Source organism: Lycium ferocissimum, chromosome 5 (assembly GCF_029784015.1).
Source record: "Lycium ferocissimum isolate CSIRO_LF1 chromosome 5, AGI_CSIRO_Lferr_CH_V1, whole genome shotgun sequence".
NCBI lineage: Eukaryota > Viridiplantae > Streptophyta > Magnoliopsida > Solanales > Solanaceae > Lycium > Lycium ferocissimum.
Genome location: NC_081346.1, coordinates 40,145,242 through 40,170,783, shown reverse-complemented (window position 1 = coordinate 40,170,783; position 25,542 = coordinate 40,145,242). Strand labels below are relative to the sequence as shown.

Below are 25,542 nucleotides of genomic sequence, written 5' to 3'. Positions count from 1 at the left end.
AGGAACGAATGAGTGATCGATACTCGAGGTCTCCTGTCGGGATAGAGAGAGTACTCGTGATCCGAGGTCATTTTTCAGAGCGAGTGGTACATGGATTTAGCGGGTCTCCCATGGGTTGTGCTGCCGAGATGTGATGTTCCATTGTCGAAATGCGTGTGTATGGTGCATATGCATTGCATTCATCATACATGCATTATTGCATTGCATTGTACCTTTTGGTTTCCTGTGATATGCTGTGATATGATTGTGATACACCAGTTCGAAATTATTATACTGAGACTTGGCACAGTTGGGCCTAGACGTTATAACATAGGTGATGACTTGTTTTGATATGATTGTGATGCACTGGTTCGGATTGATTATACTGAGACTTGGCACAGTTGGGCTTAGACGCTATAACATAGGTGATGACTTGTTGTGATATGATTGTGATGTACTGGTTCTCATTGATTATATTAAGACTTGGCACCATTGGGTTTAGACACGATAACATAGGTGATGACTCGTATCGTGGGTATGGATTCGTGTTAACTTGTACTTTGTTGGTTTACGTGTTTGTCTTGCTTTGCTGTCTTTATATACGTTAACTAGTCTTAGTCGGCCTATGATACCTACCAGTACTTATTGTCTGTACTGCCCTACACTTGCTACATTCGTTTATGAATGCAGAGTACCAGGTGGGATCTACTTCTACTCCTCGTGGTTGGTATTCGAGGATTGCTGATTCGAGTCTCTTTAGGGTGAGCATGAGGACGTTCGCTGCCTGAAGACTCTTCATATCATTATATCGTGCTCTCCATTCTGAGACATGATTTTGACACTATTTATGTATTACTATTTAGATTTATAGTATTTGGATTTAGATGCTATTGTATGACAGACTAGATACTGGGGTAGATTTCATTTACTTCCGCACAAATTTATATTATATCAGTGAGACGTACGTTATTTTAATTTTTTTCGCTAATTTCTATCATTTGTGAATATTGGGTTAAGGGTTTGGTAATGACCATCAAATTTGGGCAAAGGCATTGTGATCGTGTGTTATAAGGGAAAGAAGTTGACAATAAGGACATAAAGGAAGACTTTGGTGGAAAGCATGTAACGAAATGATACTTCATATAATACATTAGACATGAGTACTTTTCATGAGATGGGGAAGGGAAAAATTAGTATCTGACAAGGTTGCCAGGATAAGGTTGCAATTGATGGGAGGGCAAATTTCATGTTCGATTGTGAAAGGTAAAGGTGATGCTGCATGACAAAATGGTACCGATGGAAATGGTCGTCTGAGCTATGGTTATTATGGAGTATTGAATCTTGTGGAAATAATTAGGCATGGTTTGGTAATGGTCGTAGTTATAGGTTCACGTGATATCTAGGGGATATGGTACTAAAAGTCTTTCTTGATATGAGCTCGTTGATGTTAAAGGACTACTCTGTTATTAAGTGAATGTTATGGGCACATTATTTGATCGGTAAATTTGACTGGGTTGTAGACTTCTGAGGAGCTAGTAATCGATTGATAGAAATGACTTCAATTATGGTTGAATGCAATGAGTTAATGACTTTAGGAGTTACTGGTTTGTTTCACTTAGATTTGAGAAGAAATATTGATATTGCTGTGTGGTTCGTTTGGCTTAGATAGATGTTTAGTTTAGAGGATCCAGTGGATTTGAGTGTTTGTTGGTTGATAGTGATAAAAGTGATTTGAAATAAAATATAGGAACTAAAGGATTACAATGAGGCATCTTGCTATCGGGTTCAAGGGATTAAGGTTTGTAAGACTTGAGGTGAGGTAATATGGGTACTTGAGTCATGTTTGGATTGTGGGGGCATTATATTATAACCTTCAGTAAAAGGTGAGACCGATGAGGTTGATAGGTCTCTTCGAGGTTAAGGGCACAAAGGAAATCGTTGAAACAAGAATTAGTGATGTGAGAGCTTGGTTGCGATTGTTCAGTGTAGTGGGCTTGAGAGTTTAAAGATGAGTTGGAATTTTCAATTGTGTCATGAGCTAATAGGGCCAGTGATTGACTAATGGAATGATTATCGGTGTTGGGCAGCTTAAAAGTTCGTACTCGGGAGGGTTAATCGTGTGTTGCACCTAATGTTGGACTAAGGTTGGGGGCCTTGTATTCATTGTGTAAATTTGATTAGATCCCGCTACTTGTGGTGTTATTACTCGGCTTATGTGATTGAATAAAAGGGATAGTCGTGCGAGTGGTTAGAGGTGTTCAGATTTGATAAATGAGGTAAGAGGTGATTCTTCGAGGGCTAGCAACATTAAGGATTTTGAGTAAGGGGTTAGTAAATAAGGATGCTTGAAATGATAGATCGATGATAGGTTAATTGAGCTAAGTTCGGGATAATATTTTGGGAATTAAGAAAGATAACTCGGTCAAGGACGCTTCAGTGGAATACATGAGGATATTAGTAAGATTGTTATGTGATACGCTGGATTTAGAGAGTGTTTAGTTTAGAGTTGTAAGTGTTAAGGAAACTCTAATGTGCAGAGTCTGTGGTATGATCCTATCTCCAGGATTGATTCAGCTAGCTTGCAAAACTTATGAATATGCGATCTTCGATTGAGTGGATATGAGGATTGATTACGGTATCGATGATCGTGAATTGATTAGAAATTGGCAAAATTGACGAGTCGATAAAAGGTATAGCTGATCGAGAGTCGGCAAAAATGAGGTACATCTTGGGATTACTTGAGTCTATTTAGATTGTGGCATTGTTGTATTGCATATTCAGATGAGATGTGATTATTACGTGAGCTTAAGGAAGGTAGTCTACTGAAATGGACTAAGTGATATGAAAAAAATCCCGTAAGGTCCGTGATCGGCAACTACTGATAAGCATATTTCAGTGAACCGACATGTTGAGGTTTATAAGAAGTGGCTTGGTGGTACACCGTTGGATAAGTTTCGTAACATTCTATAGTGGATGAGTTAGCTTGTGTTAAGAGAAAAGATTTGTGGAATCCCTATCATGTGAGGACTAGAGTTATACTTTTGAGGTGAGACCCTACTTGTGGTAATATATTATGCTGCAAGTAATACTGACTGGACAGTTTGGGTAAGCGCTTTTGGTTATTAAAGACTTAGGGGTAGTTGTGTGAGATTTAGAGCGGCAGGTGTAATATTGGATACTTTCAAAAAATTTATGGGCATATCGAGGTGATACAATGAGAGGTTTCATGGTTAAATGATTATTATATGAGGCTTCAGGTTTTGCGTCAAAAAATTCGGGGTTGTATCAGATTTGGGTGTCGGGTAAAGGTTGAGAAACATGAAGATTAGAATCGTAAGGTATAGCTCTTTGGTACTAAGTTGATAACTTGGATAGGACTCAACTTGTGGAGTCGAGGGTGATAGACAGGATTTGTTATGCATGAGGAAAAGATTAGAATTGGCCGCCACAAATGTGCGATAGGACTGTGATTGGTTTCGGAAATTCGGAGTCAATTCAAATGACTATTGGTGATATTCGAGGATTGTGAATTCATTCAGGGTCAGCATTGTTCGAGTAAAGCTTAATGGTCTATGATTATATTTCCAGGAAGACATTTAAGGATTCGCTGTGTTTCGGCTTAGATTTGAGGTGTGATAGATTTACCGAGCTTTGTCAGGGTTTTCTAGTGGAATTGATGATATTTTCTGAGAATAGTTACTTGGATAGAATAATGGTTTACAATGAGCTTAGTACAAATTTGAGGAGGAACTGTTGTGCGAGAGGTCTTTATAGTGATCAGTTGGGTTCTGATAGACTTTGCTCGACGAGGTATTTAGTGGTATGGTTCCTGTATTGTGATTTTAAGGTTTAAGAAGACTTGGAGCTAGCCAAGTTGCCTGTCAGTAAGATTAGTTTTGATGGAATTACGTAGAGGTCTCAGATGGATCAAGGATTCTTTCTAGCAAGAGTAATTCATGGTTTCAGGTTTGTGGTGTGTGTGATCATGTGTTTCTAAGAAATCGTGGTGCCAAACAAAGGTTAGCAGAATCAGAATATCTTCCCGGTTAAGAATGCGCAATGGTTTGTGGCCATGTTTCGAAGGATTATGTTGGTTTGTGAAAGTGTTTGCGGGACCTATTGATTGCATTCAGAGTTGTGATTTTATTAAATAAGAGAATTCGAGCAAAAACAATTCGTTTATTCGAGGATTAGTTGTGGGGGAAATTCAAATACAGAGATATGAGAATTGGAGCTTGAGCTAATTTTAGAGAGTTGTGACTAGTAAAGTGAGCGAGCAGGTTCTTCTAAAGGTTACACCCATGTAGGGTGTCATAAGATTTTGAAAGGAGGGCAAATGCGCCCCAGGTGTACTGGCCTGTTTGAGACTATCTGTTATATTGAACCTGTGTTTTATGAGTTAGTTTCCCACCAGACCGGTCAGGTGTTCATCCGGTCTTCCATGGTTTTATGTTGAAGAAGTACCATTCTGATGGTTCCTGTATCATTCATTGGGATTCAGTTTTGAGCGATGAGAATCCTTCCTAGTAGGAGGAGCCCGATATGTGTTCGAAACATCCCCAGTTGCTGCGGGCTCAGGTATCTTTCCCCATTCTCTTCCCTGTCGCTCGAGGTCGAGCGATTGTTTAATTGATATTTGATGTAACGACCGGTTTCATCATTATTGCTTTTTTGATGCATTTGACCCTTTCCCGAGCTTTGTTAGTTCTCATTTGACCTGAGGGGATCATTGGTATGCTTCTCAAGGTCTTTGGATATGATTTGGGCAATTTTGTGGAAATTTGGGCTTAAAGCGAAAAAGGGGTGACTTAAAGTTGATTTTTCGACAAACAGACCTTTATCAAAAATTCACTGACTTCGAGAGGTCTGAATGGTCGTTTAGAACTTGTGTATATATTCGGTTCGGTTCCAAATGCACTCGGGTGCATTTTAGGGCTTGGGTTGAAAAGTTAGCTATGATGCATCAGGGGTTGACTCGGTCAATGAGACATCCGTTAGAAATTCTGAGGCCCCGAGTGCGTTCGAAGCATGTTTTTATGTATGTCTACATATATGGTTTGTGAGCAAATGGTCTCGGGTGATAGTCGAGATTTTGGGTTGAATTAGTGAAAACTTGGGAGTTTTTGGTGTCTGGTGCCCGCTATGGCGTACCACGGACCGCGATGGGGACCGTTTTAGCTTACCCTCCCGCCGCAGCGGTTCGTGTATTTGGGCATGACAGTAAGCGAAACGATCGCGGACCGCTGAAGCGGTGGGCTGACCGCAGAAGCGACCGACGGGGCAGTTTCTTATTTAAAATCCTTATGAAAGCCCTTATTCCTCCCATTCTTTATATTACATTTCCATAGCATCTTGGAGGCAATTTGGGGAGGGTTTGGTCAGACTCTCATGACGGTAAGTTCCCTAATCTTAATCTTCTTCATTAACCTTTTCTAAGTAAGAATTCATGATAGTAAATCCATAGAACTTGGAAGAATAAGAGAGGGGTTTTGGGTTTCTTTCTTGAATAAGTTGTTAATTATAAAACCTTGATTTATTGGTGGATTAAGCTTGATTAAGTATAGAATTGATGAGTAGTAGCTCTATTAACATGATTCCTTCATTATTAGTGACCAATTTGTGAGATTTAAAGTTAGGGTTTATACCCAAATTTGGGGTTTTGCCTAGAATCCGAATTTAAGTGATTTGTCAGTTCTCCTAGCTTATAATTGATGGGAATTGATCACCTAGAGCATTAATTTCATGTTGAGACCTATAGATTCCTAATTTTCTCTTTCTAGTTCATAAACCCCATTCCATAGGTTGAGGTTTGGGTCTTGAATAGAAGTAAGGTTTTAATAATGATTCTTCTTGACTCTAATTTCTTAATCCGGATCTAACTAGACTCTCATTATATCGAGGCACAAAGGAAGGGCAAAACTAAGGTTTGACTATTGGAGACTTTGCTGTTCGGCTTTACAGGTAGACTACGATTTACCTTATGGTGAGACTTCGATTAGCGAAGTGTATGTTTAGATGACATTGTCGGAGAATGCATGTAAACCTTCAGGTATGAAGTTGGGTTAGATATTGTCTTAGGTTGGGCCTTGTTGTAGGATTTTGGGGCTAGCCACCCAGTTGTGTTGTTGACTTATCTTGATCTATTTACTTATTGGCTCGTTGCCACGTTAAGACACTGGGCATCTGTGACTAGTGATAAACCATGACTATTATATTGCGGTACTTTACTCGATTGATATTGAGATGAGAATTGTGATTCCATTGTGGCTTATTCTGTAGCCTTATTATTGATATTACTTGTGTGCCCTATGTGGTACTCTTTGGGATTTAATTGGTTGTTGATATTACATTGCATCGTATTCATACCTATTTCCATGATACATTGATATTGCATGGTTATGGTACTGATGATGATAAATGAGAGAGTGTAGCCTCCGAGGTCTTTGTTAGAGAGCGTAAAAGAGAGATGAGAGTCTGTGATCCGAGGTCATTTATCTGAGCGAAATGAGTGAGGTTTCTTGACGGGAATGAATGACTGATCGATGCCCGAGGTCTCTGATTGGGATTGAGAGAGTGCTCGTGATCCGAGGTCATTCTCTGAAGCGAGTGGTACATGGACTTCGTGGGTCCCCCATGGGTTGTGTTGCCGAGATGTGATGTTCCATTATCGGAGTACATGTGTACAGTGGATATGCATTGCATTCATCATGCATGCATTATTCCAATGCGTTGTACCTTTTGGTTTCCTGTGATATGTTGTGATACGATTGTGATATACCGGTTCGGAATGATTATACTGAGACTTGGCATAGTTGGGCTTAGATTCTATAACATAGGTGATGACTTGTTGTGATATGATTGTGACGTACTGGTTCGGATTGATTATACTGAGACGTGGCACAGTTGGTGTTATACCTCAAAAATTTCGAATTTGTTGCCTTTTGAGTAGACTAATGTGAGATTAAGATGAACATGAAATCCTTACGAGATTAAGGAGAGCATTAGGCAGCTCAAAGTGCGTACTATAAGATTTTGAAGTCATATGGATATGTGAAATTTAGTTTGTTAAAGGAAGTGAAATGCAAATCATGTTTGGGAGAGTTTTCACGATAGTTGAATTGATACGTATTTAGAAATATCTCAAGGGGCGGCTATAGAGCCTACTTTATGGTTAATGAAGTGTTATATAAGTGCCAAGAAGGTTCCACGAGGATTGGAAGTCAAACGAGTCGACGAGAATGAAATTCGAAAATTCCAGTTGTACGGCCATTTGTACGAACCGTATAAATTATACGGCCCGTATAAATTATACGGCCCGTATAATGGTCCGTAGATTACTTCCAGAGAAGGGTGATCCCTGGTGAGATTATACAGTCCAATTATACGGACCGTATAAATTATACGGCCCGTATAATTGGACGTATACCGGGGTCGGGCCAGAATTTTATTTTGTTATATATGGCCCCCTTGTTCATTTATTTCATTTCCCACCTTCTCTCCAAGTCTTGAGAGATCCCAAAACCCTTCTCCTAACATATTCACTCAAACCCAAGAGATTACAAAGATCAAATAGCAAGAATTGAAGTGTTCATGTGTTAGAAGGCTCCCTAGGGTTGGTAGATTTCAACATTTACTTGGATATTATAGCTAGGGTTTTTGCACAAGTTAAGGATGAGTTCTAAATGTAGATTTCATGATGTTTATGAGTGGTAAACTAATTGGAGCCATGATTTTAGTGCGATATGGATATAATCTCGTTAAGGAAGATAATAATAATAATAATGAGGAAGTGTTGTATGAAAATGTGCAAAAGTTGGTATGAAGTTGCTAGTATGAGTTGAATATGAGAATGAATATTGAAGACATAATGGAATGTGATTACTTAATTATGATATTGTGGATGTTATTATGGATGTTTGGGATTTGTTTTGTAATATGGTGGAAGTCGATGAAATAGGGGAGATGCTGCCCGATTTTCGTTAGCTCATGAATTATTCTAGTTTGGGTTTAAGAGTATCATTAAGGCTTAACCATAGTATGAATCCGTTTAAATGTAGATTTCTCAAGCTTCGACGGTGAACGTTAAATAGTTAAGAAGACGAAGAGGTATGTAAGGCTAACCCTTCTTTTATTAAGGCATGACTCCTTTGCTATATACCTTCCCATGGGTTCCAAAATGTCTTTCAAATGACTCCATCCCTAGAATTACTAAAGCTCATGATTCTTAAATTTTCACGATGCTATTACCACCTTTATATGATAATTGATCCCCTAAGGAAGGATGTAACGAAAAACGATGATGATGATGATGTTGATACTACTTATGGACTCTTATGTATACGTGTATAAGTATCTATGGCTATCATGTAACACCGAGCTTCTATGGTCGGGTGTGACGTCTATCGCGCGCACACCACTGCAGTTGGGTACGGATGACACTGAGCCTTGGTAGGGCCAGGTATGTGTAACACCGAACCTTATCATTGTCGGGTATGTAAGACATCGAACCTCTATGGTCGGGTATGATACTTCTAAATGTATGAATGTATGAAATGGAAGTTTCCCATTAGAAAGAGGGTACTTAAATATGGCGAACGTCGCTAGAGGTATACCTAGCTCTTTCATTCCAGGACTCGTCCATCTTATGTTATTTCTTATGCTTGCATTATGTTTTTTATTATGCTTTACGTACTCAGTACGTTATTCATACTGACGTCCTTTTGTTTGTGGACACTGCGTCATGCCCGCAGGTGGACATGGATACAAGCTTGGTCCATAGATTACTTGTTCAGGGACTGCATAGAGGAGCTCCATTTCATCCGGAGCTGTAGCTGTCATTATTATTCTTTTGTGCACATACATTTGGGCATGGCAGGATCCTGTCCCATTTATATGATGTTACATACTCTCCTTAGAGGATCGTAGACAATTATGTATGGTTAGAAGTCTTTTAGCCTTGTCGGCTCATATTTCGTATGCTATTTTATTAGCCTCATTGGCTTGGGTATATGGATATGGGAATAGCTGTTGATGATGATGTAAATGTGTCGATGCCTAATGAGATTAGTATTATTGATGTATAGAAATTATGAGTAGGCCATGTGACTCACCTAGATGTGAATATGAATGTACGATAAGAGGTGCCCGGGTGGGTTAGCACCGGGTGCCCGTCATGGCCCTCCGGTTGGGTCGTGGATAAAGTGGTATCAGAGCAGTTCCTTCCTAGGGTGTGTCTACGAGCCGTGTCCAGTAGAGTCTTATTTATGGGTGTGTTGCGCACCACACTTATAAACAGGAGGCTGCAGGCATTTTTAGGAATGAATGACCTTCTTTCTACTTTAATCGTGTGATAGAGCCATGATATAAGGATTTCTCTTTCCTTAACCGTGTATTATGTATTTCAGAAATGCCTGTAAAGAGGAAAGCTACAGCAGCCTAAAAGGGCAAGACAGTGATGGAAAAGCGGGCTGAAAGAATACCGCCACCAGTTATAGGGGGGATGAATCCCAGAATGAGGTTCCGTCTAGGTCCTCCCACTTATTACCCTCTTCAGAGGAGCACGAGGGATCCTCAGCCCCAGCTCTTCCACCAGATGCTTCGGGCCAAGATGTGAAAAAGGCCATTCATTTGCCCATTCAATTGGTTGCCGCTCAGACCCAGCGGTAAGGTACAAGTCAAGGTAATAGGGCTGTTAGTGCAAGAGCCCGTGATTTTATTTTCTTAAACTCACCGAATTCTTCGGGTCAAAGCCGGATGAGGACCCTCAGAGCTTTATTGATGGGATGTTGAGGACACTTCAGTTGATGCATGCTTCAGACATTGAATCGGTAGAGCTAGCATCCTATAGATTGCGGGATGTCACGGTTCATTTATATATGGTTTGGATGGCTTCAAGGGGAGTTAATGTACATCCCCCGGTATGGCAAGAATTTGTGGATGCCTTCCTCTGACATTACTTGCCTCCAGAGGTTCGGCGGGCTAGAGCTGATAAGTTCTTGAATCTTAGGCAAGGAAGCATGAGTGCTTTAGAGTATAGTCTCCGTTTCAATTCTTTAGCTAGGTATCCTCTGGCCATGGTAGCGGATATGGGTGATCGAGTACACCGACTTGTGAGTGGCTTGGGCCCACATTTGATGGATAAATGCTTGACTGCATCCCTTCAATACAACATGGATAGTTCACGTATCCAAGCCGATGCCCAGAATTTAGAGAAAATCCAACAATAACAAAGAAGTGAGCATGAGCATGACAGAGGGTATAGCAAGAGGGCTAGATCTTCGGGTCCGATTAGTGAGTTCAGAGGAGGGCAGAGATAGCAGTTTTCTAAGCATTCAGGCCATTTAATGACTGGTACGCCTCCACGGTTTACAGGCCAGAGATTTGATAGATCTACTCATTGCGAGCCGAGTCAGAGTTTTAGGGCTTCAGGTTCTCATTTTAGAGGCGATTCGGCTCAGGTAAGGCCAACCCTGCCACGATGTTCTTAGTGCGGGAAGTTACACTGGGGCCAATGTCGATTAGGCTCAGAGGTTTGCTATACATGCGGTCGGCCAGGCCTTATCATGCGTGACTGCCCCTCAATTAGTGGTAGGGGTAGGATCCACCCTTCAGGGTCGGCAGCCGGGGCTTCATCATCTATACGCCCTCTGATGCAAGGTTCATAGATGCCGGTCAGCCGCGGTAGAGGTAGAGGAGGAGCTCATTGTTCTAGTGGTCCCCAGCATCATATTTATGCTTTAGCCAAACGGCAGGATCTTGAGTCCTCCCCTGATGTTGTTACAGGTATATTGTCGTTACTTTCTCATGATGTATATGCTTTGATAGGTCCTGGTTTCACACTGTCATACGTTACTCCATATATTGCGGGTCAATTTGGGGTCAAACTAGAGTCAATCAAACCTTTCGAGGTATCGACACCCGTTGGTGAACCGGTAATAGCTAGTCGAGCATATAGAAATTATACAATTGTGATTCGTGATCATCATACTATGGCTGATTTACATGAGTTAAAAATGGTGGACTTTGATGTTGTTATGGGCATGGATTGGTTGGCTTCTTGCTATGCCAATATGGATTGTAGAATGAAAATGGTTCACTTCTAGTTCCCGGGAGAACCGATTTTAGAATGAAAAGAAAATACCGTGTCCCCGAAAGGTAGGTTTATTTCCTACCTCAAGGCTAGGAAAATGATTACTAAAGACTGTATTTATCATTTAGTCTGGGTTCAAGATATAAAAGCCGAATCGCCAACTCTTCAGTCTGTCCCCGTGGTGAATGAGTTTCCGGATGTATTCCCAAATGAGCTTCCAGGCCTTCCTCCTAAGCGGGAGATTGACTTTGCTATTGATGTGCTACCGGATACCAAGCCCATATCTATTCCTCCTTACCGAATGGCTCCCGCAGAATTGAAAGAGTTGAATAAGCAATTGAAGGACTTGCTTGAGAAAGGTTTTATTAGGCCTAGTTCTTCCCCGTGGGGAGTACCCGTGCTGTTTGTTAGAAATAAAGATGGCTCCTTGCGAATGTCCATTGACTACAAGCAACTGAATAAAGTGACGATCAAGACCAAATATCCATTCCCAAGGATTAACAACTTATTTGATCAGTTGTAGGGTGCCAAATGGTTTTCAAAAATAGATTTGAGATCCGGGTATCATCAGGTGAGAGTTAGGGAGAAGGATATTCCTAAGACGGCTTTCAAAACGAGATATAGCCATTTTGAGTTCCGGGTAATGTCATCTGGACTAACTAATGCACCAGCAGTATTCATGGATTTGATGAACAATGTGTTCAGGCCTTTCTTAGATTTATTTGTGATTGTGTTCATTGACGATATCCTGGTATATTCTTGGTCCGAGACAGAACATACGGACCATTTATGTACCCCCGTAGAGTTCTCCAAACTTGAGAGCTATTTGCCAAATTTTCGAAGTGCGAGTTTTGGTTGAATTCGGTGACCTTTTTGGGGAATGTTTATTTCAGTCGATGGTATTCGGGTAGATACCTAAAAGATTGAGGCCGTGAAGACTTGGCCAAGGCCTACGACGCCTATGGACGTTCATAGTTTTCTGGGTTTAGAAGGTTATTACAGGAGGTTTGTAGAAGGGTTTTCTTCTATCTTTGCACCACTCACGAAGTTAACCCAGAAATCAGCTAAATTTCAATGGATGGGTGCTTGCGAACGTAGTTTCCAACAGCTAAAGAATAGATTAACTTCTGGCCCAGCCCTAACACTTTCAGAGGGATCAGAATACTATGTTGTCCATTATGATGCTTCAGCCGTTGGGTTAGGATGTGTATTGATGCAACATGGTAAGGTGGTTGCCTACGCTTCAAGGCAGTTGCGCAAACATGAGAAGAATTATCCAACCCATGATCTTGAGTTGGCTGCAGTGATTCACGCATTAAAGATGTGGAGACATTATTTGTACAGTGTCCATGTGGATATCTACACGGATCATAAAAGCCTCCAGTATATTTTCAAGTAGAAAGAATTGAATTTGCGGCAAAGTCGATGGTTGGAGTTGTTTAAAGATTATGATGTTAACATTCTATATTATCCCGGGAAAGAAAATGTTGTGGCCGATGCTCTTAGCCATAGATCCATGGGAAGTTTATGCGATGTGCAGCCAGAGAAAAGAAAGTTAGCTCGTGACCTCCAGCAATTAGCTAGCCTAGGAGTTCAGGTAATGGACTCAGGCAATATGGGAGCTACCATTCGAATTCAAAATGGTCTCGTCACTAGTGGTTGAAGTGAAAGAGTGCCAGTACGAGGATCCCATGCTAGTTCATTACAGAAATACACTCCCTCAGAAGAAGAAGTCCTCCTTTGAAATTTTGGGAGATGGAGTTCTCCGATGTCGCGGCAGTTGTGTGTGCCCGATGTTGCAGGGTTACGTCAACAGATTTTGAAAGAAGCCCATTGTTCCCATTATTCCGTTCACCCCGGAGCAACGAAAATGTATCATGATCTTAAATCTATGTATTGGTGGAATGGGATGAAGAAAGATATAGTGGAATTCATGGCCCAATGTCCTAATTGTCAGCAAGTGAAAATTGAACACCAAAAGCCCGACGGATTGTTACAAGCTATAGAAATTCTAACTTGGAAATGGGAAGTGATTAATATGGACTTCATTGCAGGCTTACCCCGTTCTCGATGTAAGTATGATTCTATATGGGTGATTGTGGATAGACTCACAAAGTCAGCTCATTTCTTATCGGTCAGGACTACGTATGTAGCGGAAGATTATGCAAAGCTTTATGTTAAAGAGATAGTGCGACTTCACGGTGTTCCAGTATCTATTATCTCAGATAGAGGGACTCAATTTACATCCAATTTCTGAAAAACTTTCTAAGAAGGTTTAGGGACTCAGGTGAGTCTTAGTACCGCATTTCATCCGCAGACTGATGGGCAAGCTGAGCGCACCATTCAGACCCTTGAGGATATGCTACGAGCATGTATATTGGATTTTGGAGGTAGTTGGGATGATCACTTACCACTTATTGAATTTGCTTACAACAATAGCTATCATTTCACCATCCAAATGGCCCCATATGAGGCTTTATATGGGCGCAAGTGTAGATCTCCAATTGGGTGGTTCGAAGTAAAAGAGACAAAATTAATAGGACTAAACTTGATCCAGCAGGCTATAGAGAAATTCAAGCTCATACAGGAACGATTAGTAACAGTTCAGAGTCGTCAAAAATCATATGCAGATAATCGTCGAGGGACTTAGAGTTTCAAGTGAAAGATTGGGTTTTCCTGAAGGTGTCGCTAATGAAGGGCGTCATGAGATTTGGCAAATGGGGCAAGCTTAGTCCTCGGTATATTGGAACCTTATGAGATTGTACGCAAGGTAGGCCAAGTGGCCTATGAATTAGATCTACCTTTGGATTTGGAGTTAGTGCATCCGGTTTTCCATATACCGATGCTTCGTAAGTGCATTGGAGATCCTTCTAGAGTTGTACCGGTAGATGATATCCAAGTCACTGAGCAATTATCCTATGAAGAAGTTCCCGTTGCCATTCTAGATAGGCAAGTACGGAGACTCAGAACCAAAGATGTAGCTTCAGTTAAAGTTTTATGGAGGAATAATAATAGAGAGGAAATGACTTAGGAAGTAGAAGAAGACATGAAGTTCAGGTACCCGCATTTATTTTCACCTCCAGAAGAGATTCAGGCAGAGACGCCATTGTCCTCAGGTATGTAGTGCTTTCCTTGATACTTTACTGGTCGTGTGTAGCCATGGTTATTGATGTTGTTGTTGTAGCCCTGTGAGGTGATGTATTTTGGGTTGCTGCGACAGGATGGCAGTGCCATATTATAGGGGAATCTCTGGCGAAATTTTTATAGAATCCCCAAGAACCTAACATTCGAGGACGAATGTTCCTAAGGAGGAAAGAATGTTACACCTCAGAAATTCTAGATTTGTTGCCTTGTGAGTAGACTAATATGAGCTTAAGATGAACATAAAATCCTTACGAGATTAAGGAGAGCATTAGGCATCTCAAAGTGCGTACTATAAGATTTTGAAGTCATATCGATATGTGAAATTTAGTTTGTTGAAGGAAGTGAAATGTAAATCATGTTTGGGAGAGTTTTCGCGATAGTTGAATTGATACGTATTTAGAAATATCTCGAGGGGTGGCTATAGAGCCTACTGTATGGTTAATGAAGTGTTATATAAGTGCCAAGAAGGTTCCACGAGGATTGAAAGTCAAACGAGTCGACGAGAATGAAATTCAAAAATTCCCAGTTGTACGGCCATTTTTACGGACCGTATAAATTATACGGCCCGTATAATGGTCCGTAGATTACTTTCAGAGAAGGGTGATCCCCGGTGAGATTATATGGTCCAATTATACGGACCGTATAAATTATCCGGCCCGTATAATTAGCCGTATATCCGGGTCGAGCTAGAATTTTATTTTGTAATATATGGCCCCCTTGTTCATTTATTTCATTTGCCACCTTCTCTCCAAGTCTTGAGAGCTCCCAAAACCCTTCTTCCAACTTATTTCACTCAAACCTAAGAGATTACAAAGATCAAATAGCAAGAATTGAAGTGTTCATGTGTTAGAAGGCTCTCTAGGGTTGGTAGATTTCAAGATTTACTTGGGTATTATAGCTAGGGTTTTTGCACAAGTTAATATCTTGCTCAAAATCTTGTTCCTATGAGATAAAAAGGTTAGTTTTCATGTTTATTTCATGTTATTAAGAATGCTTGGTTGTAACATAACTTGTAGGAAAGGAGAAATGCAGAGGATGAGTTCTAAATGTGGAGTTCATGATGTTTATGAGTGGTAAACTAATTTGAGCCATGATTTTAGTATGATATGGATATAATCTCATTAAGGAAAATAATAATGATGATGAGGAAGTGTTGTATGAAAATGTGCAAAAGTTGGTATGAAGTTGCTAGTATGAGTTGAATATGAGAATGAATATTGAAGACTTAATGGAATGTGATTACTTAATTATGATATTGTGGATGTTATTATGGATGTTTGGGAGTTGTTTTGTAATATGGTGGAAGTCGATGAAATAGGGGAGATGTTGCCCGATTTTCGTTAGCTCATGAATTATTCTAGTTTGGGTTTAAGAGTATCATTAAGGCTTAACCATGGTATGAATCCTTCTAAATGTAGATTTCTCAAGCTTCGACGATGAACGTTAAGTAGTTAAGAAGACAAAGAGGTATGTAAGGCTAACCCTTCTTTCATTAAGGAATGACTCATTTGCTATATACCTTCTCACGGGTTCCAAAATGTCTTCCAAATGACTCCATCCCTAGAATTACTAAAGCTCAAGATTCTCAATATTTTCACGATGCTATTACCTCCTTTATATGATAGTTGATCCCCTAAGGAAGGATGTAACGAAAAACGATGATGATGATGTTGATAATACTTATGGACTTTTATGTATACGTGTATAAGTATGTATGGCTATCATGTAACACCGAGCTTCTATGGCTGGGTATGATGTCTATCGCGTGCACACCACTGCAGTTGGGTACGGATGACACTGAGCCTTGGTAGGGCCAAGTATGTGTAACACCGAATCTTATCATGGTCGGGTATGTAAGACATAGAACCTCTATGGTTGAGTATGATACTTCTAAATGTACGAATGTATGAAATGGAAGTTTCCCATTAGAAAGAGGGTACGCAAATATAATGAACGTCGCTAGAGGTATACCTAGCTCTTTCCTTCCAGGACTCGTCAATCTTATGTTATTTCTTATGCTTTCATTATGTTTGTTATTATGCTTTACGTACTTAGTACATTATTTGTACTGACGTCCTTTTGTTTATGGACATTGTGTCATGCCCGCAGGTGGACAAGGAGACAGGCTTGGTCCATAGATTACTTGTTCAGGGACTACATAGAGGAGCTCCATTTCATCTGGAGCTGCAGCTGTCGTTATTATTCTTTTGTACACATACATATGGGGATGGCTGGGTCCTGTCCCATCTATATGATGTTACATAATCTTCTAAGAGGCTCGTAGACAATTATGTATGGTTAGAAGTCTTTTAGCCTTGTCGGCTCATATTTCGTATGCCATTTTGTTAGCCTCGTCAGCTTGGGTACATGGATATGGGAATAGCTGTTGATGATGATGTAAATGTGTCGTTGCCTAATGAGATTAGTATTATTGATGTATAGAAATCATGAGTAGGCTATGTGACTCACCTAGATGTGAATATGAATGTACGATAAGAGATGCTCGGGTGGGTTAGCACCAAGTGCCCGTCATGGCCCTCCGGTTAGGTCGTGACAGTTGGGCTTAGATGCTATAACATAGGTGATGACTTTTTGTGATATGATTGTGATGTATTGTTTCGGATTGATTATACTAAGAGCGCACAGTTGGGTTTAGACACTATAACATAGGTGATGACTCGTACGTGGATATGGATTCATGTCAACTTGTAATTTGTTGGTTCACTTGTTTATATTGCTTAGTTGTCTTTATATAAGTTTTCTAGTCTTAGTCAGCTGATGATACCTACCAGTACTTGTTGTCTGTACTGACCTGCACTTGATATATTCATTTATGAATGCAGAGTACCAGGTGGGATCTACTTCTACTCGTCGTGGCTGATATTCGAGGACTGCCTATTCGAGTCCCTTCAGGGTGAGCATAAGGACGTTCGCTACCCAAAGATTCTTCCTATTATTATGTCTTGCTTTCCATTCTGAGACATGATTTTGAAACTATTTATGTATTATTATTCAGACTTGCAGTATTTGGATTTAGATGCTTTTGGATGACCAGACCAGATACTAGGGTGGATTTCATTTACTTCTGCACTTATTTATATTATATCCATAAGACGTACGTTATTTTACTTTCTTCTGCTAATTTCTATCATTTATGAATGTTGAGTTAAGGGTTCGCCTACCGAGGTGAGAAAGGTAGGCACCCGCACGACTTAGTGAAATTGGGTCATGGCAGCCTTCTTGAGAATTTTCATTTCTCCATTATTACCACATCATCCTCAATGTAATATCGTGCACAACGGGCAACAAATGTGCATAATAGGCTGGTTGAACCATGGAGACTGAATGTGTGCACCTTGCATTTGTAGCATAGCCAGTTTGTAGCGGCGCCGGATCCGTTCTCATCAATCAATACATGGTAATCAGCTGGACGATTAGTACCTTGAATTTTAGCATGGCTATACCAATAAACATCAGGCTCCATAAGGTGGCACATCTCGGTGTCTATCACAATACCTGGCAAGGTGTTTCAATCCTTGTCTATCATGTTAGGATCATTGTCATTTGCAGGGAGCAGATGTGTATGATGTCTCTTCTGCACTACCACAAGGGTTACTTATGGCAGATACCCATCTTCCAATGGATTGCATGCCTTGAGGATTGCATCCATTTCTTCCCTAATAGGTTCCTCCCCCCTTTATCAGTTTAGTTATCAGATCCGTCTGAGTTCCTTCACAACTTTCTTTTGCCTTCAAGGCCTCTATAAACCCCTTAGCAATTTCAGTTTCGCTTTCCATGATAATAGATCTGTTTCTCTCCCCTCATTTAGAGTCATCAAGGAAAAGGTCTACACAGGGCTCATAGAGTCCTTTATCTATTCTAGAATGATCGATGGAAGTGGGGCTTACCAGAGTCAGACTAATTTTTTTTGGATCTGGTAGTGATATGGTGGGGCTTAGATTCTGGCGAATGATGAAGGACAATTTATATTTTAAGAAATGGTGATTTTTTTTTTTTGGCAAGATCTGAAGAAGGAAAGGTTTTCTTTTGAAGTATGAAGAGGTTCAGGATGGACAGGCATTTAAAGGGCTTAATTTGGAATAGGAAGTGGAAGAGTCTTAATGACGTGGCATTCTAGACAGTTTGAGACATATTACACTACAAGAAAAAGGGTTATTAGAGACCAAAATTTAGCGACGAGTTTAAAATATGTTCCCTAATGGTATCTTTTTACGGATGAGATTATTTTCTAGTCCCTAATTCACATTTTTATTGTCCAAATAAATTAAAAACTTTTAATAACTAGTCCCTATAAAGAAAAAATTCCCATCAACTAAAGGCACTATAGATATTTCAGCGGCTTTGCTAAAATATTTCATCATCTCTCTAAAGAAATCCCTAAAGACCTAAACCCACTGAGACTGGTCAAATTACAATCTCTGTAGACGCAATCATTGGAGACGCACGTTGGGTTTCCTGATTCCAAGCTTCTGCATCGATTGCTTCTCATTATCTAGTCATCTTTGAGGGATAATGCGTCACTCACTTCTCATTATCTGGTAAATGCAATCGCTGGATTTCATGTTTTTTGCTTTCTTCGATGAAAATATTTAAAATTTCTTCCATTCATTTGTGATTGAGTTTCTTTCGGTTGGGCGTGAGGCTAAAAGTGGGGCTTGGAGGACAACGAGGGGAGGTATTCGATAGTTCATTGTGGGTTTCATCTGTTGGGGTTTATTCTGGAGACTTGGTTCAAGGGGTAAAATAATGTTGTGGGTTTAATTTATTGTGGGGTTGTGTCTATTATAAATTTCTTATGAATTGATTGAACTTTTTTACCTATTCGGTGTTCTAAGTTAGTTCTTTGTCTCCATATTTTTATGGGTTCTTTAAATTGTGTAACCAACTTATTGAGTAATAAATCATCACGTTTTTCATATTTATTTCATGAAATTCTCCGTTTCGTGGTTTCAGATACGTGAAAAGTATTTTCAGTTTGATTCGAAACAGGTTTTTATTTATTTATTATCGTTTGCTTCTAATATTGGGCCGACGAATAGAATCTAGTTTTTTTTGTGCTTTTCTAGGTCAGGTTCGGAGGTAAAATGAAAAAGATAATCTCATTCGTCGGCTATTGAAATTTACTATGCTCGGGTTTTACCTCTTTTTTGAACTTGTAATTAATGAAGAATCAAAGGATTTAGGAGTTCTGCTGTTTCAGAGCTTTCTATTTGCTTCAGCTATACGAGGTCGCTTTATGAAATTAATTCATCTGATTTGGGCTTCTCTTATGGGTTGGTTTGGAAGAACTAAAGCTCTCTCACGAGAACTTCATTTACTTAATTCACTCTCAAACGGGAAATGAAAATGATAAGTGGCCATTTGTGTGGTTGAAAATGAAAACCTTGGCGGTATGTTTGTTGTGTACCTAAAATCATTGTATAATTGTCGTTATGTTTGTTCCATGATTTGAATGTTATGAAATTGATGTCCGATTCAAGACTAGATTCGACTATTACAAGAATTGTGAATTTATTGTACAGTGGAGGATCAAGGATTTGCAAGGTAAATCTGGTGGTGCTCCAAACTCCATGAGGTTCTGTCTCATGGCTTTGCAGTTTTTTCTTTGTTAAGGTATAAAATTATATAGTTTATGGTTGTATATTTATATGCTCTAGAGGACGAAAGGAAAGTTTTAATGGATTAGAGGCATTTTCTTTTCTCTCATTTTTTTTTTCACTACCTATCACTTCATACATCAGGAGTGTAAAAGAAATACATTTGTAATAAACATAAATTTATTCCACAAGATGCTCACTCTTGATCAGTAAACAGTTGGATGTTGGACAATATGGTAGTGGGAAAATATGGTTAAAATTGAATTCTATTAATGAGGGTTTAATGAGGATGGGACCAGAGCTAACTGCCAGGATGAATTTTACAGAAACAATATACTTCTCTTCCATTCATTAATTAGTATCATTATGGACCATAGGAAAAGGAAGGGTTGGAAGAAGAAAGAAAGGAAGTCTGCTATTACGTTTTCACTTAATCAGGATTACTCTAATCTTTTTGGTAATAGAGGGGCTGCTACTTTTTTCTTATCATACTGACTTGCTGATATTTATTCATGTTCATGTTGTAGTTTGTTAGTAATTCTGTTGTGTATTGTTTGATGGCTTAACTGTCAAGTGAAAATATAAACGTTAAGGTTGATAATGATAATTAGTTATTTTCTACTGGTATAGGTTTTGAACACATGCCTTAAGTACATGCATGTCACGACCCGGCTAGGGCCATGACGGGTATCCGGGGCTAACCACCGAACACCACTCACTTTGTTACTCATCTATGCTCATTCGTACTACATGCTCATGATCATAGAAAGCTATTAACATTTGAAGCATATTTACTTTTATAAACATAAGCCCTTCGGCTATCAAAATAATATATACATGCATATACATACAAACCATGGGACCATACTACCCACACTGCGTATCTACGAACCTCTACTAGAGTATTAGACATATGGACGGGACAGGACCCCGTCGTACCCAATCATGAATATATACATATATGTACCAAAAGAATAATCAATGGCACCTCTTAAAAATGGAGTGCTCTCAAATCAGCCGCTAGCTCCTATGAGTATGGATCACCTCCCTGTCTACTGTGGGCATGAACACAACATCCGAAGAAAAGGACGTCAGTACGAATATTGTACTGAGTATGTAAGGCATAAACAATACTAAGACATCAATGAAATAAAAAGGCATCAATGAGAAGCAATCTGTAGCTGACTGAATCATAAAGGAAGTAATACATGTTGGCTTACTTTCATACTCATCATCATATCATATAGACATAAATGTATAAGCTGCCCGACCATATAGGTGCGGTGTGATAGTCAATAACATTAGCAACAAAGATTAGCATTAGCCTACGTCCAGGCCTCCCACGTCCGGGGTATCATCTCATGCCGCCCACTAGTGGTGTCAGCCCATGCCATTTGGCCATGGTGTATAGTGTTACGCCTTGGAAAAATTTCGCGTTATCAAGACTGTGGACGGCTTAGTATGAGCTCAGGGGAGAGCAGAGTTACACAAGGATTATGGATGAAGATTATGTTATCTGAGCATAAGAACATATATATGACATTTGGAGATTGTATGGGGTAAATCGGTTAACATGATCACTCGATGATAGCCCTCGAAACCATGAGTTAAGGTGGGGCCCACATGTCGGGATTTTGTAAAGGATATATTATAAGTGATACAAGTATTAAATGGAAAGTTGAGCAAGTCCTAAGAAGGACCCATAAGCCAAATATGGACATAAGCCCTCCAAAAGGACGATTTAAGGAAACGTTTTCGGATGAGTTGACTTGGAGGGGCAGAAATGGCATTATAAGTTTGGAATCTGGAAAAACACAAAGAATAAAAGTTGTAGATAATTGAAAGAGATTTCCAACCATAGGTCTTGGGCCCTCACACGATGTCGGAATCAAGAGTTATGGCCATTTTAAGAGCAAGACCCCAAGCTGCCAAAGGGGTTCCGCGGGCCCCACATGAATAAGTCGGTGGAACCGACCTAGGGGGCTATAAATACCCCCATCAGCCCATTTTTTTCAGCATATTGACATTCCAAAGAGTCCTAGAAGCCTCTCAAAACATCTCCCAAATATTATGGTCCGATAAATCAAGAATTTGACAAGATTACGCCAAACTAGTCCGTGAAAGGTGATTGTTCTTGCTTCTACTTAAGTTTGGTGATGGAAAAGGTTGATGTGGCTTAGTTTTTTTCAAGTATAAGGTATGTTATTTATCCCATCTTTTATGTTGAGTTTATTTGAAGGTCTAGCAAGCCTTAAAAATGAAACTAGTCATGGAAAAAAGGTCATAGAGTGTTGTATTGTAGTTGTTGTGTTTATGGGCTATTTTGAACGTGTTGTGGCCGTGTGGATGGAATGATTTATGCATACAAAAATGGTATCTAACATGGTTGGCGTATTGATGAGATTATACTCCCTGATTGGGATGGAAGAAAGTGCATATTGTTGTTGTATGTTGAAAAACATCGTGTGGGACATTTATGAAATATGTTGGTACGAATAATAGTGTTGTTGATGTTTGTATTATTGTTGTTGTTGATTGGTTGCTGGATTGTAATTTTGGGCTAGGCATATAAACAGGGGAGATGCTGCCCGAATTTCTGCAAATAAAGTGCTAGCTTAGAATTGGATTCCTAAGTGCCTATAGCTAATGTTTGGTATCTAATGACGTTGTTGTAGATCTTGGGAAGCCCGAGACTTAAGTTCCGATTAGCTTAGGAAGCGGACAAGGTATGTAAAGCCTACCCTTTCTTTCTTTTGGCATGTCTTAGATGTAAGTAAGATATGATTCGAGCCTTGGGTAACTCTATTCTTAAGATCCGAGCATGTCTACGATTCTATTCACTTTTTGATGTTAGCATTCCTAATAAAGTCGAGCTATGGTCCTTGAGTCTTTTGTGTGATTGGATAGTAAATGTTGCATAAAAAGTTTTGTTCCTAAAGGATTCTATGTCGAATAAGGTCCCTAACTTTCATAAATGGGCTCGGATCGCTTTGATACGTTCGTAGAAGATTCCATAACGAGTAATGCCCGTAACTTTCATGGGCGGGCTCGGATTGGTTTGATACATGTCTACGATCTCTAAGACTCCCTTTAACGTAGCCCTAATGACATTTAGAAGGATTTGACATGACTATCGTTTGATACTCGAGCGTTGATTTGTCTACTTATCTATCGAGTCCTAAAAGATGATTTATGTGCATATGGTTTCTCACTACTCTGCTCGTGCTAGCTGTTATTACATCTTTCACCGAGTCCCGGGCAGGGTATGTATTCGTACACAGTTCATTGCATAGCTCACCGAGTCCCTCAGTAGAGGGCCGGATACGATATATTTGTATGATGATATAATGATGGCGCCAGCCCACAGGATGGGCCAAGTATGATATACATGATGGAGACATGATCTCATTCACCGAGTCCCTCACTAGAGGGCCGGGTACGATATATATATGATTACTCCACCGAGTCTCTCACTAGAGGACCGGGTACGGTATATATATGATTATTCCACCAAGTCCCTCACTAGAGGGCCGGGTACGGTATATATATGATGATATGATGGCTATACATGATGATTATATGATCTTATTCACCGAGTCCCTTCGCTACTAAAGGGCCAGGACACGTTATATATGCATATGTACAAGATGATTATTCACCTATGTTTCTAAGTCCCATAATGAATTGGGTATGATATGGACATGCATGATTTATGTTCTAAAGGGAAGCCTTGTGGTTTTCTGGTTATCGTACTAATTTTCTATACTCCTTATTTCAGTATGATCTGTTATCGCATTTCATGCTTTACATGCTTAAGACATATTCATCGACCCTTTCTTCGTGTCACACCCCAACTTTTGATAGGCGTGATGGGCACCCGTCCCTTGCTTAGGCCGAGCGAACCCCGGCGATCCTCGTGATACTCATAATCTTACTAGACTTTTAAATCATGAAATGAATGCATAACGAAAGCTTTTCAAAGAACAACATGCTTTTCGTCTTCTCAAATCAAGTAAAATTTGTAATCATATGAAGTCTGTAATACAATGCTAATGATACAGTCGCCGCATATGTCGCTTACAAGACCGACATGTTATATACGTGACTCGTACGCAAAGTCTCTAACATAACTCAAGATACCATAACATAGATACTTCCGACTCGACTCCGGGAGGAAATGGAGCTCGCCAATAACCTAACATCTTCTACTAATATCCTCTACTCGTCTGTATACACCTGCGTGGCATGAAACGCAGCTCCCGGAGAAATGGGGTTAGTACGAAATATGTACTGAGCATGTAAAGCATGAAGTACAGTAAACAAGATCATAACCGGAACAAGAAGTACAGAAAATAAGTACGTACAATATCCAGAATATCAAAATGCTTACTTTTGAAACACAAATCATGCATAAGAAGTACAGGAAACAAGTATAATGACCCGAATGCCAAAATTCTTACTCTTGAAATACAAATCATGCATATTAATAGTAGAAAGCATATCCGGACCATTAGGACTCGGTGAAAGTGGTCGCCACCCCGTCATTGGCGCCACAACACATCATACTCCAGAACACATCATACTTCAGAACACATCATACTCCATAACACATCATACTTCGTAACACATCATACTTCGTAACACATCATACTTCGTATCACATCATACTTCGGAATATAGCATAGTGCGCATGATGACATACCGGCCTGGGACTCGGTGAAAGATGTAACAACAGTATGCACGAATAGAGTAGTGAGAAACCATATGCATAAAAATCAGCTTTTAAGACTCAATAGATACGTAGACAAATCACGCTCGAGTATCAAACGATAGTCACGCTCAGTACTCTTTGAATATCATTACGAAATATGTCACATAACGTCTCAGGGATCATAAACATGTATCAAGCCAATCCGAGCCCGCCTATGAAAGTTACGGGCATTATTCATTATAGAATCCTCTACGAACACATCATAGCAATCCAAGACCATATATGAAAGTTAGGGACATTATATGCTATAGAACACTTTAAGAATAAAACTCTTTATGCAGCATTCATTATCCAGACGTACAAAAGACTCGAGGGAAATAGCTCGACTACATTAAGAGTGCGAATGTCAAGAAGTGAATAAGAATCGTAGACATGATCGGATCATAAGAGTAGGGTTACCCCAAGGCTCGTATCGTATCATACTTACATCTAGAACATGCCAAAAGAAAGAAAGGATAAGCTTTACATACCTGTTCCACCTCTTATTAGCTACACTTATTTGTCCAAGCTCGTAAGCCAACACTTAAAAGGATTCACACTAACGTTAGACTCTTTATTGCACACTTGTTCCAAATTTCAAATCAAACTACGCTATATTCTATTTAAAAATCGGGCAGCATCTCCCCGTTTATATGCCTAGCCCAAAATTACAATTCAGCAACCAATCAACCACAACAATAATACCAACATCAACAACACTATTATTCATACCAACATATTCCATAAACGTCCCACCGACGTTTTTTTGACACACAACAACAATATGCACTTTCTTCCATCCCAATCAGGGAGTATAACCTCATCAATACGCCCACCACGTTAGATACCATTTTTTTATGCGTAAATTAGTCCATCCACACGACCACAACACGTTCAAAACAGCCCATAAACATAACAACTACAATACAATACTCTATGACCTTTTCTTCATGACTAGTTTC

General features: G+C 39.7%; 1 long non-coding RNA gene across 1 annotated transcript; it reads left to right on the top strand.

Moving 5' to 3' along the window:
* Positions 1-18,399: 18,399 nt before the first annotated feature.
* Positions 18,400-20,483, top strand: LOC132056801 (uncharacterized). The gene is made up of 2 exons (XR_009414951.1): positions 18,400-18,771; positions 19,756-20,483. It is a non-coding gene; the product is annotated as an uncharacterized LOC132056801 (long non-coding RNA).
* The last annotated feature ends 5,059 nt before the right edge of the window (positions 20,484-25,542 follow it).